A 2,257-nucleotide genomic window follows, 5' to 3' on the forward strand; every position below is an offset into this window, starting at 1 on the left:
GCAGAGAGGTCAGCCAGAAATATTCTGTCAATGGAGGCCGCAGCCGATACACTCAGCCCGATTCTTGAGATCAAACGTTTGGAACTGGAGAAACTCCCTCTGGGGTTGCTTTTGTTTATCATACTTTCCCGGCCATTGGAGTTCACAGAGTCATATCACTGAGAGAATTTAGGAAGCGCGTCCAAGTTTTCTAAGGCTCAATCTTAGGAATGGAAAACAGCTATGAGGTCGGTTTGAAAGGGTCATAAATCAACCTTAGTGGGCAGTCTTGGTTAGCGCCGCCTGAGCGGGGAAGTTGAAACTACAGCTACCCAACTGCAAGCAGCCAGCTGGCCGCTGGAGGAGAGAGAGGAACCGGGTTTCCGATTCCCAGTCTAGTTCTTTTATTATAAACATTCCTACAGAACGTAAGTCAGCCTCGCAAGTATAAAAATAACTTCAAAGGCAACGTTGATTTATATACTAAGTGCAGAACGAGGGGCCTCATGTCCCCAGGTGCCAACAGAATCCAGACCTCGAACTTGTCATCGTCTAAGGCCATCAAATTAGAAGAGAATGACAGGTGCTGCCACCCCGCTGGGGAGAAGGGAAGCCAGGGGAGCCTGGGAGGCTTGAGCGAAGGGCCCGGCAGGGAGGTGCTGTAATTTCAGGAGGCTCCGACTTCCCTTTCTGCAAAGCCTCTGACTTCCTGCCCCCGCCTCCCCCGTTATGGGCCAGTGCCTAATGTCCTCCTTCTAAAGCTTCATTTGTTTGCTTCTGAACACACCTTTGTCACTGTGCAAAGGCCGGAGGAATTAATTTTACTGCAGGTGACTTAAAGGGAATACTGGTAATTCCACCCACTCCTCTTTTCATTCCTTCCCCTCATCTTTCCTTGCAAATCCTACCCCCTCCTTGTTTTATTGTGTGTTTCTTTCTCCATTGTTGTGTATCAAAAAGTCTCCAAGGTAATTACTGACCCTATGTGGTCTGCTACTACCACTGAGTCTTCAGCAATTTCCATTCGTTCAACAAACCTTCCCCAAGCTCCTCTGCAATCCAGGCCAAGTATGAGGGGTTCGGGCTCGTCCTGGTCCCTCCACAGCCTGGCAGGCGAGTCAGAGAGTAAAGCGCTGAGGACAGCAGCCCTGCGGTGAGGGCTGTGCCCAGGGGAGGGGGCCTGCGCAGGAGGGGAGAACATGGCAGGCTTCGCTGGGAGGCCTGGCAGGCCACAGCCCGGCGGGGACGATGCAGATGGGAGGGGACCAGGAAGGACACGCCAAGCCGAGGGAAAAGCTTGTGCAGAGGAACGGGATGAGAGAGACCATCTCTGGGAGCCATGGCAGGGGAGTGGAAAGACACCAACTTGAAGAGATAGGCAGGGGTCAAACACCAGAGGTTTGCCAACCAGATAAAGGCACCCTGGAGTTTGGACTTCCTGCTGGAGGAAATGAGGAGCCATCAGGGCTTTAAAGCAGGAGACCGAGATGATCAGATTTCTGATTTAGAAAGATCACCTTTTAAATTAAATTTAACTTCTTCCATCACCACTTATTCCCTCTCTGCTCTCTTCCACCTTCACCCTCCCCTCCCCCACCCCCACAATCACCCCACTGTGGTCCATGTCCATGAGTCCTCTCCCTCTCTTTTGCTCTTTTGCTCAGTCCCTCCACCCTCTCCCCACCAGAGCTGTCTGCCTGCTCTCTGTCTCTATTTTGCTTGGTAGTTCAGTTTGTTCATTAAATTCCACATAAGAGTGAAATCATAGGGTACTCGGCTTTCTCTGACTGGCTTATTTCACTTAGCATAATGTTCTCCAGATCCGTTCATGCTGCTGCAAAGGGGAGAAATTTCTTCCTTTTGATGGCAGAGTAGTACTCCACTGTGTAAATGAACCACAGCTTTTTTTATCCACTCATCTATTAATAGGCACTTGGGCTGCTTCCAAATCTTGGCTATTGTAAATAATGCTGCCATGAACATAAGGTCACATATATTCTTCTGAATTAGTGTTTTGGGTTTCTTAAGATAAATTCCCAGAAGTGGAATCGCTGGGTCATAAGGTAATTCCACTTTTAATTTTTTGAGGTAACCCCATATTGCTTTCTACAGTGGCTGCCCCAGTCTGCATCCCCCCCTAGTGTCCTAGGGTGCCCTTTTCTCCACACCCTCGCCAGCACTTGCTGTTTGTTGCCTTATTGGTGGTAGACATTCTGAGAAGTGTGAGGTGACATCTCATTGTGGTTTTAATTTGTATCTCTCTGATGATTAGTAACAT

Source organism: Miniopterus natalensis, chromosome 2 (genome assembly GCF_054644295.1).
Source record: "Miniopterus natalensis isolate mMinNat1 chromosome 2, mMinNat1.hap1, whole genome shotgun sequence".
Taxonomy (NCBI): domain Eukaryota; kingdom Metazoa; phylum Chordata; class Mammalia; order Chiroptera; family Miniopteridae; genus Miniopterus; species Miniopterus natalensis.